The following is a 10531-nucleotide window of genomic DNA, read 5'->3' as shown; positions in this document are numbered from 1 at the left end:
TAATAATCCTCCAGTCCCGGGGGAGTAGGGAGGAGCCTTTCTGGGCTCCAGTGGCTTCATTCTAGGATGGCTCCAGCTGTCAGCCGACTGCAGAGGCTCGGGTCTCACTGGGGAGGTGTCCACTCCGGTTCTGCCCCTCCTCACAGAGAGCGTTATCTGATTTCCTGCTGTCCAGAACTAGAAATGCTCTTTCCAGAATCCAAAGAGTGTTGCCCAAACTCTCTTCACTTGTTGCTTAGGAGCAGCCGTGATCCAACAAGGACACCTTTGAGGTCCACCCTCAGGATGGCCTACTTATTCTCAGATTGAATGACCAGTTCAACTTGCCTCCTTGGTGGCACCTGGCATTCATCAATTGTAACGATCCCACAAGAGAAGCTTTATTATCGCCACTTTATAGATCAAGACACTGAGGTCATAACAGCTGACATTTCTGGAGCACCAACTACTGTAAAGGCGCGATGCTATGTGCCTAACAGAATATCTCATTCACTCCTTACAACCCGCTATGAGCGGAATTACTTCCCAAAACTCATATGGCGAGACCCTAATTAATGCCTTGTGGCTCAGAATTTGGCTGTATCTGAAGACAAGGTCCTTAAAGAGGCAATTAAGTTAAAATGAGCCTCTCAGGGTGGGCCTTAATCCAATCTGACAGGTGCCTTCATAAGAAGAGAAAGTTGGGGGGCATACAAGGAGGCACCAGGGATGTGTGCACACAGAGGGAGGATCATGTGAGGACACAGCTAGTCGGCAAGACATCCCCAAGCCCAGGAGGCAGGCCTCAGAAGAAACCAACCCTGCTGACACCTTGACCTTGGATTTCTGGCCTCCAGAACTGTACGGCAATGAATTTGTTGCTAAGGTCACCCTGTCCGTGGTATGTTGTTATAACTAATACCTGACCCTCAAGATGAAGTACTTACTAATAGCTCCATTCCACAAACAAGCATGTTGATGCTCAGAGTGGGCAGGATCTGGTCCAAGGCCATGCAGCTAGTAATAGACCCGGGATCCCAACCTAAGTACCACCACTCTGAGTGAGTCCAGGGGCTGCACCTCCTTCCTCATTGACATGAAGAGAATCACTCAAGGTCACACAAATAGAACAGTAGTGCTGAAACCTGAGGCCAAAATCTGACATCATCATTTTATCAATCAGTATTGCCTTTAAAAATAGAAACTTGTCTCTAGCTAAAAGTCTCTTGAATCTTAGGATTGGAAGGACAATAAAGATAGTGATCAATAAACAGAAAATGTTACATAGTCTCAGTCTTAATAGGAGCAGAACAGGATGCTATACGGAATTTTCTTTGTAACTTTATGTGCTGTAAAGTCAATAATAATCCTAGGCATGGGTTGAGGTTGTGATTATGGTAAGAGCCATGCAGGGGAACGGCCCCTGACCTTGGAGCCAGGGTTTTGGTCTCATGCTTACCCCTATGACATTGACCTTAAGCAAATCATTTGACTTCTCTGCACTTCCCATTCCTCTGCTGGAAAAATAGGGTCAATAATTCCAGTTTGTGATCCCTCCCAGTGTCTCTGCAAGGAGCAAACAGAGTCAGAAACAGAAATCATCCACATAAACTGTCAAATATTGAACGAACCTACCTATTATCTTGGAGCAAATTAACAAGAGCCCCTGATTTCGGTTGTGCTCTGCTGAGGGCCTTCCCTAGGCATGTGCGGGGGCCCTCCAGAAAAGAATCTGGCAAAACCCGGACCAGGTGAACCGAGCCAGAGTACCGCATTGCACAGGGGGCGCTTGGAAACCTCCGGTACCCACTCAACATGCAAACTGTTGCCGCTCTCAAACCCCGAATCTCGCTGCCTCCGAAGGCGAGGTGCGATTGCACATTCCCACACAGCTTCTGACAGCACACACCGCGCAGCCTGCGGGGGTGGAGGGGCGCGTGCGGGGGTGTGGGCGCTTGAGTGTGTGAGTGTGTTTGCACTTGGAGAGGCTGTCTGTGAAATCTAAAGGGCCAATATCGCACTCCATAGTGGCAGCTCTGGGGAGCCCCATCCCGGGCGAGGCTCAGCCAATTGTAATAGCGTCCTGGAATGAATGTGCGAATTGGTGTGGGGTGGATCGTGGGGGAGTTTGCTGGCTTTCCACAGCTTTGGGGAACCATAACCAAGCATACATAAGCCACTCACTTTAGCTGGGAAGGAAGCACTAGGAAGGCGGTTCCCAGGGTTGGGGAGATGGGGGATAGGGGGCAGTACTGTCAAAAGGTACCAAGTTACAGACATGTAGGGAGAAATGTCTAAAGCTCTACCATGGAGCATGAGGACCATAGGTAGTAATACTATATTGTATGCTGGAAATTTGCTAAGAGTAGATTTTAGGTATTCTCTCCACAAAGAAAAAAGAAAAAAGTAACTGCATGAGATGGATTTGTTAATTTACTTGACTTGCACCACCGTTCTGCCATGCCTTTGCATGTCAGATGCATGACAGGTGTCCTACACCTAAATATTTACAATGGCTATTTAAAAAAGAAAATAGCGACTCCTAAGGCTGTTGTTGCCATTTTTATTGTTAGTTGCAGTCATTAGTAGCATTGTGAGGTTTCAGGCAAGTTTGTAAAGGTTTTACAGCTAAGACTGGCTTAAGAATACAAGATACTGGGACAAGATGACCTTCTTTCTTTCCTTCTTTCCTCCCTCCTTCCCTTTGTTGTTCCTCTACCCTATCTCCACCATTCTCCCTCTTTTCTCCAAAATAAATAAATAAATAACCAAAAAACAACAAAAAAAAAAAAAAAAAAAAGAAAGAAAAAGAAAAGAAAAGAAAGAAAGAAAGAAAGAAAGAAAAAACTACCTTTACATTCCTTCTTAGGGCTAAGTATCCAAAAGCATATCTGGGGGATCCCCTAACACAGGAAGAAGCTGGGAAATGTCTCCTAGCTCAGCTATGCCAATGGGGTGCCATCAGAGGTCTCTGAGACCAAACATTCAATGGGAAGGAAAAGGGCCATCTTGGCCCTGGGCCACCAGTCCTCAAACAACGGGAAGCAAGCCCTCCTCTAGCACCCCAGCTTCGTGTGGGAGAGCAAGTGGTTCCCCTGGTGGTATAACTGTTTTTGTGACCCCTTTGTACTCAAAGCTGAGGACGTTGGGAAATGCTGGTTACACATATCCAGGCAGAAGCTGTGAAGGTGGGCTTTAGAGATGCTAATTTGTATAATAGTTCACAGTTGATTGACAGGCAGGAGGACAATAAGCCCGGAAATGTGAATGAACTAGGCTAGAGCCAAGGCTACAGGGCCTCAGGGAGGGAGGAACTGAAGGTTTCTATCCTGAGTAGAAGCAGATTTGTTAGAATTCAGGCATTTGCAGCAAGAACACAGCAAATAAAAACTCAGTGCTTAGATTTTTTTTTTAAATCCCGGGGTCCATGGATGAGCTTTAAGGGTTCCCTAATATGAAATACAGCATTTTATTTGTGGGTGACTTTTTTTTCTGGAGAGAGAGGAGGCATAGCTCTCATTAGATTGTCAAAGCATTTCTGAGTCCAAAATGTTTGAAATGTGTAAAAGCCACAGGGCAGCACAGATACTAGAATTGGAAGGATACAGAGATTAGCATGGTCCCTGTGCAAAGAGGACATGCAAATCATGAATGCTTTCATATTTGGGGGGAGTGAAACTGATAAAATTATGTTACGTGCATGTAAGAATATGATACAATGAGATCCACTGTTCTGTATAATTAATATGCACCAATGAAAATTAAGAAAAAATCTTTTAAAAATAGCTTCATTTAAACTGAGGGGAAAAGTCACAGGGAACTGGGACTTCGGGCTATCTTGGAAGGAGACCAATCTGAATTGTCAAATCCAGATGGGAAAATTTGCTCCCACCCCACCCCCACATCAGTCTCCTAATTGCACACTTGTCCCCACCACTACCTCCCCCACCATAGGGCATTTGACGCTCTGGACTTCTCTTCCCTAGAGACTCTCTTCCCTGCTTCATTGACACTAATGTTCTAGATTTCCTGGCTCTCTGATTTTATTTTCCATATTCTTTGCTGGCTTATTTTCTCAGTTCACCCTGTGTCAGCTCCAAGGATCCTAATGCACACATACGAAGTGGGCTTGTCCATGATCTTGCTCCCTGGGACTTTCATACCCTGGCTTCCCCTGCAATAAGAAACCTAAAGTAGGGACCTGGCCACTCCACCCTTGAGAAAGTCAACCCCGGAGTAGAAGTCCTGAGACAGATGGAGCCTTAGCCTCCTCTTTCCTGCTTGCCACTGCCTAGGCCAGATCCTCATTCAATCCAGCACCTGGGGCTCTCAACAGTGGCCCCCTACCTGGTCTTCTGCCCTAACCTTTCCCCATCAATTCACCCCCCACCACACACACACACACAAAAAAAAAAAAAAAAAAAAAAACTAATCTAAATTTATCATTATCTTCTTAAAACTTTTGCATTTTCAGAATAAATGAAGTGCCAATTCTTTGGCTTAGCACACAGGCCTTTCGGGAGCTGACTGTGGATCAGTCTGACCATCCCCCACCACCTGCCCGCATGCTCTAGCCTCCATGGTCTGCCTGGCTGTGTGCCCTTAAGATGCACATCCTTGAACACTTTTGTCTTTTGCTGGGAACAGCCTTCCTTCACCCTTTGTCTATCTATGCTCCCCAATATAGCCATAGTTTAATTTTAATAAAATTAAAAATTCAGTTTCTCAAGTTGTACTACCCACATTTCAGGGGCTCAGTCATCATGTGCAGCTAGCTAGTGGCTATCATATTGGTAGATAATAGAATGCCGATGTCTTGGGGGGCACCAGAATCAGGAGGCACCACACAGCTTTGTAGGTTCAAACAGCAATTCTTTATTCCCGATCTCACACCAGCCTCCACACACGTTCAGGGGCAATTCCAATCTGTCCGATCCCAAATCCTACTCCACGAGGCTTTTTCCAAATCCCATTTTAATCTCACGAGAACTCAACGGGAACAAGCAGCAGGAACACCCTAATCCCAGCAGCAATAATCTTCAACCTCAACTTCCCTAAAACTCCTATTGTCACGCCCTAAACCCAAGGACGGAGATACTTCCTGCAGGAATACACCCTAATCCTGGATCCACCCTGGTGATTGAGCAGGGTCACCTTTCTCAAACACACAAGCAAGGTCGCAGCAAATTTCCAAGGCAAGTCCATTTAACATGGGGTACACTGGCAAGGATTACGATGCGTCATACCTACTTGGTAATGGTCCTCAGCAATAGAACACTGATATCATTGCAGAAAATTCTAGGGCTCATCCTGCTCACCTCTGAAATTCAGCCTGAGTTTCTCCTCCAGGGAACCTTTCCAGTCCAGGGAAGACATCTCTCCCCAGAGCACCTTTGGTTTGCCTCTGGGACAATGTACTCAGTCAGCTCATATGAATCTTCCTCATTCTGTATGTTTCCTTCTTGAGGATGATATCTTACTTGATTCAGTATCAGCACCTAGCCTAGTGTCTGGAAGGAAATGGATGCTCAATAAGCATTGTGGAACAAAGAAAGATGTGACCAGCTGAGCTGAGCAGGATAACCTCAGCCCTCTAAGCTATATTCATTTGCAGAGAATTAGCTGGAGAAGAGTTTTGGTTACAGAAGGCCTCCTAGGAGAGTGGGATAAGGCTGTGAGCCCAACATTGCAGGTAGTATGAAAGAAGTCCTTGTATTTCTTTGGCTGGTGCAATGGAGATGGCCAGAGGCAACTACTGAGCACCTTTGGTTTTCTGTGCATATAATCATGGTCTGAGATTCAGGTTAGTATGTCTTCCTTCTCTCCTAGATAGGCAATTCATATGCTTGGAGAGCCGTACAATCCTAGAATTGGAAGAGACCTTAAAAGTAATGTAACTCAGACCTTTATCCAATATATTAATCTCTTCTGCAGCAGGAGCCTCTACCTGATCACATCCAGTGACAGGGAACACCCTTCCCCCTGAGTCAGACTATTACATTTCCAGGCAGCTATTCTGGTGGAAAGTGCTTTTTAATATTGAACTGCAGTCTGCCTCCTTATAGCTGCAGCCCTGGTGCTAAGTCTACCCTCAATGCACAGAGAATTCATCTGTCCTTCTTCCATAGTTAGAAACAACCTGTGGGTGCAGACATTGGTCTCTTCCTTTAGGGATTGCAGCATTTCCAGGTTGGGCATGATAACTAATTTTTATTAGGTCGATTATTTCATAGTTTCCTATTTCCCAACTGATTTACTCAGATATAAATCAGAAACTTTTCTTGTCATGGAAAAGCAATATAATATTTTATCCCTTAAATGCTTTTTACATGGAGGAACTAAAACCTGTTTTGGACTCAGATGTGGAAGGAAGGAGCTGAAATGATGAGTTGGTCATTCCCACCTGACAGGGGCCTGGCATGGAGAGTCGATGTGGAATATGGATAATGGACATTGCCTCGCAGGAGCAGGTGTATCAACATCTCATAGCTGATATAACGTTATTTCTGGAATGTCATGCTGATGTGTGACAGTCCTAATAATAGCAACAACAATAATGGTGAAGCCCTATGAAGGGCTTCCCAGGCACCAGGCAGGATCCCAAGCACATTATATATATTGCATTTTACAACAATACTGTATGATAGGTTCATTATTCTCCCCACTTTGCAGAGGATACAATTGAGGACCAGAGAGTGACCTTCATCTTGATTGGACAGTTTCTTCTGAGTAGCCAGATAAATTCCTAGGCTTGTCAACGTGCACAAAATATCCCCGACTCTAACAGGTCATGCTGTCCTTCAGCTGATGATGCTCAGATCCCTGATATCCACACAGCATCCCTGGGAGGTGGGTTTATTCATTCTGTTTAATGGTTGGGAAAATAAAGGTTCAGAGGAATTAGGGGTCTGTTTATCCCAGCGCCTTCTGAGTGAGGAACATTGGAGCAAAAACTCCCAGACCTGGTGTGGCTTCTCCCAGTGAAGGCAGGGGCCCACCTACGTGAGATGATGTTGACAATGGGCTGACATTTGTTCTTCCATTGCCTTCCTGAGGGTGTCAGCATCTGCATCCTGGCCCTATGGTGTGAGACTCTGCGGAGGACACAGGCTTTCTGGCTTCATGCTTTGGAATTTCTGAAAACTCTGGCCTACTCGAGGACCAGTAAGGTAAAGGGTGGTCCTAGGTATATCCAAGCAATCTCCAGCTGGGGACATGGCTGCACATGGAAGTTGGCGCCCGGCCTGCTGGGGAGGTGTGCTGTGCCAGCCATGACTGAGCTTCCCGCTGGAGCCCCATCTTCCCAGCTATTCTTCAGTTCCTGCTCTGCCCCAGGCCTCATGGCCCCCAGCTGGGCTCTTGGATTCTGCTACTTTTCCAAACAAGAGATTCCACAGAGCAGAAGGGATGGCTTTGGGGTCATGGAAAGGACCCTGAGATTCCCCCAAGTTCCTCTTTCACCCCAACTCGTCATGAACATGCATAACCAATTTATTGCCCTGTGCTTTAAATTTCTGAGTTAAAATGAAACCTACTATCTGCCTTCCTCATGGTGCAGATGTTTGAGTGGAATAAAATATTCATTTGTTTGTTCGTTCATTCATTCATTCAAGAGTGAGCCAGATTCCAAGTATTCTTAGGAGTTGAGAATACTTGGTACAAGTACAACAGCGAACGAAGCAAAGTCCCACCCTTGTGGACCTTCCATTTTGAAGGAGTTACAGACAAAAAACAATAAAGAAGGGAAAAGTAAAACAGGACACAGCGATAGGATGTGCCCAGGATTCTGTTTTTTAAGGGTGGCCAGAGAAGACTTCTGCAAGGAGGGTACATTTAAGCCAAGAACAAAAGGAATGCAGGAGTCAGCCATGCCTAGGCGGGCCAGAGCAGAAGGAAGGAAGGTGGGGATGGTAGACAAGGATGGGGGCAGCCAGGGGCTCAGTCACATGGACCTTCAAGGTCAGGAGATTGTTTTTGTTTTTGTTTTTTTAGTGATGCTGGGGATTAAACCCAGGGTCTTGTGTATGTGAGACAAACCCTCTACCAACTGAGCTATATCCCCAGCCCAGGAGATTGTCTTAACATGGAGATGATCTGAAACCCAGGCCACCTTCTGAATTCTGGGCAGCCCAGGCTGGAGTTCAGAGAGCTATGGCCAAAGATAAGACGGGATTCTTGGGGGCTCCTTTGAAGAGCAGGGTGGATTCTGGATGCAGCCATAACAATGAGTCCAAAGTCCAGTTTGAGAGACAAATAGGATCTAGGGACATGACTCAGGAGTCCAGAGAGGCAGCCTGGACGTAGACTGAAATCAGGCTGGCTCCTGCAGCACCAAGCCAGTCACCACAGCAGGTCTGTCCTGGGAAGCAAAGGATCTCTTCTCAGCAGGACTGGGCTTGGGTCCAGGAACCCTGCCTACCTTGGTTGCTGTAACAGAGCCACAGAACAGAAGGAACTGCTCCTCAAGACCTCAAGGCACAGTCAGATCCAGTTTGATGAAAACATTGGGGAGCGCAGATATGTCCATCACCTAGCATGGAATTCTAGTGCAAGTCCTATGCTCTGACTGGTTCCTGTGGGCACCCAGTCGTGCCGGCTTTCCAGACAGGCTTATTTGTCGTTTCTCTATTCTTCCATCCTAGAGCGCTTAGCAGATGCAGAACCCATGTGCTCTAGCTCCTTCAGGAGGCTGGGACTGACCACTATGGCCAGCTCATTCTGGCAGATTGCAGCCATGAAACCTGAAAGGTCTCACAAATTAAGTGGATAAGCATTTAGGACTTTCATGTAATACCTGACACCCCATTTCAGCAGTAGAAATTGTGAGTGATACTTTACAGTGTGTAGAACCTTCCACATGTATTTAATACACACACACACACACACACACACACACACACACATCCAAACACACGAATCAACACCAACACCAACATTTCCAAGGTACTTATACCATAAAATTTATCCTTTAAAAGAGTGCAAGTCAGTGGTTTTTAGTGCAGTCACAAAACAGTACCAGTTTTAATGGCTGAATAATGTTCCACTATATGGATATACCACATTCTGTTTATCAATCCATCAGTTGATGGGCATTGAGGTTTACATTTTTGGCTTCAAAATGGGATAAGGCTGCTGTGAACACTTATGGACAAAATTTTGTGGACATATATCTTCAATTCTCAATTCATATGCTAATTCTGTGTTTAATTTTTGAGAAACTGCCAAGCTTCTGTCCCACGATGGCTGTACCATTTGACATTTCCATCAGCAGTGTATGAGGGTCCCAATTTCTCCACATCCTCACCAACTTTTTTTCATTCTCTCTCTTTTTTATTATAGCCATCTGGTGGATGAGAAGTGGTATCTCACTGTGATTTTAATTTTCTTAATGATGTCAAGCATCTTTTCGTTTGCCTTTTGGCCATTTCCTCGGATAAATATCTACTCAGATTCTTTGATGATTTTGAAATTGGTTTATCCTTTTTATTGTTGCACTGAAGGAATTCTTTATATATTCTGGGCATCCCTATCAGATATATGGTTTGCAAATATTTTTGCCTATCTTGTAATTTGTCTTTTTTATTTTGGTAGTTTTATTTTGGTAGCATAAAAGTTTTAAATTTTGATAGAATCCAATTTATCTCTCTTTTTTCTCAATTGTAATTTTTAAAAAATATTTGTTTTACAGTTGTAGTTGGACAGAATACCTTTATTTCACTTATTTATTTTTATGTGGTGCTGAGGATCGAACCCAGGGTCTCACACATGCGAGTGCTCTACTGCTGAGCCACAACCCCAGCTCCCTCTTGTTTGTATTTTTGATGTCATAGTTAAGAAATCATCATCTAATCTAAAGTCACATATATTTACACCTATGTTTTAGTCTAAGAGTTTTGTAGCTTTAGCTCTTCAATTTACATCTCTGATTCATTTAGAGGTAATTTTTGCATATAGTGTGAGGTAGGGGTCCATTTATTTATTTATTTATTTTGCCTATATGTATCCATCTGGTTGTCTCAGAATCATTTGTTGAAAAGATTCTTCTTTCCCTCATTGAGGTATCTTGAACCCCTTGTCAAAATTAGCTGGTTCACATGCATTTTTAAAGATGTTGGTTCCACACTACATTGTGAATTAACTTGTTAGGATCAAAATATTCCACAGCTTCACATGCCTAACATATATACAGCACAGTTCCTGGTACAGAACAGACACATAATAAGCATTGACTGTAGTCAAACTGAGTAAGCCTATGAAGCAGGCATATTTGGCCCCTCCTGTGTTCAGGGAGCCCTTTGAAATGGAGAGAAGTGATTTTTCCTTCTAGCCCTTGCTCTGCAACTGACCCTGTTGAACATGACCATTTCTACCAACCACATTTCTGATTTATCTTGCATTTTGTGATTCTGCATCTGCCTCCTAGGGACTCAGCAAGCTGACAAGCCTTAGCTCCTCTTTAGGTCTGAGAAATTTACGCTGAAGCTCTGATCCACATTCTTGGTAAGGATGCTCATTGCTGCCGGCTGGCGTGTGCATCTCTCTTTGGGTTACT

The 10531-nt window shown here is 44.6% G+C and overlaps 1 non-coding gene across 1 annotated transcript; it reads left to right on the top strand.

Annotated features, from left to right (window-relative positions):
* The first annotated feature begins 3539 nt into the window (after positions 1–3539).
* Positions 3540–3646, top strand: LOC113186128 (U6 spliceosomal RNA). Its single transcript, XR_003301224.2, has one exon. It is a non-coding gene; the product is annotated as a U6 spliceosomal RNA (small nuclear RNA).
* The last annotated feature ends 6885 nt before the right edge of the window (positions 3647–10531 follow it).

This window comes from Urocitellus parryii, chromosome 11 (assembly GCF_045843805.1).
Source record: "Urocitellus parryii isolate mUroPar1 chromosome 11, mUroPar1.hap1, whole genome shotgun sequence".
Taxonomy (NCBI): domain Eukaryota; kingdom Metazoa; phylum Chordata; class Mammalia; order Rodentia; family Sciuridae; genus Urocitellus; species Urocitellus parryii.
The sequence above is the reverse complement of the archived record's forward strand: the minus strand, read 5'-3'. Positions and strand labels throughout refer to the sequence as shown.